Genomic DNA, 1,027 nt, shown 5'->3' with positions numbered 1-1,027 from the left:
GTTGTTGTTCAGTGTAGCGGAATAAATTGATGCATGGAGGAGCGAAGAAAGAAAGACACTAACAAGGAAATAAAAAGGAAGGAACAAGAGAGGGCCCAAAGGCTGGAAAACGCTCAGCCTCCTTAATTGTTTCAGACCTGTAATGCTCGCACTTAATTCTTGCCCAGTTTTTAGGTGAGGGGGCTGGGGGCTGGGGGGGGGGGGCGATTAGGAGGGGGTGAGGGGGCGGGACGGAGAGGGGATATGTCTGTCTATCTGTCTGTCTGCCTGTCTATGCCTCTGTCTCTGTTTCTTTCTGTCTCCCCCTCTCTCTCTCTCTGTCTCTCTGTTTCTGTGTCACATTGTGTGTGTGTGTGTGTCTGTGGGTCTGTGTGTGTGGCTGTCTGTCTGTCTGTCTCTGTCTCTCTCTCTCTCTTCGGATACTGAAAAAAAAAATGTAGACGCGGTGTGTCAAATATTGCAGTGCATTAGGTTACAGTGTAGAATTTATGACTCAAATTTTCTTAAAGAATACTTTTAAATATCAACTCTGTGACTCGATTAGAAACTGATGTTGTTTTGGAGTACCCTGCTCTTCTTCTTCTTCTCGTTGGTTCACTGTTTCTTCTTCTTCTTCTTTTTCTTCTTCTTCTTCTCTTCTTCTTCTTTCGTGGGCTGCATTTCCCACGTTCACTTGTATGTGCACGAGTGTGTATGACCGTTTTTACGCCGCCATATAGTCAGCCATACCCTTTTTCGGGTGTGTTCATGCTGGGTATAATTATTCTTGTTTCCATAACCCACCGAACGCTGACATGGATTACAGGATAAGTGCGTATTTGATATTCTGCTTGCGTATACACACGAAGGGGGTTCAGGCACAAGCAGGTCTGCACATAATTATGTTTACTTGGGAGATCGGAAAAATCTCCACCCTTTACCCACCAAGCGCCGTTACCGAGATTCGAACCCGGGACCTCTCAGATTGATAGTCCAACGCTTTAACCACTCGGCTATTGCGCCCATCGACTTATTAATTACAAGGCGA

Source organism: Babylonia areolata, chromosome 20 (genome assembly GCF_041734735.1).
Source record: "Babylonia areolata isolate BAREFJ2019XMU chromosome 20, ASM4173473v1, whole genome shotgun sequence".
Lineage (NCBI taxonomy): Eukaryota > Metazoa > Mollusca > Gastropoda > Neogastropoda > Buccinidae > Babylonia > Babylonia areolata.
Note: the sequence above shows the minus strand (reverse complement) of the source record.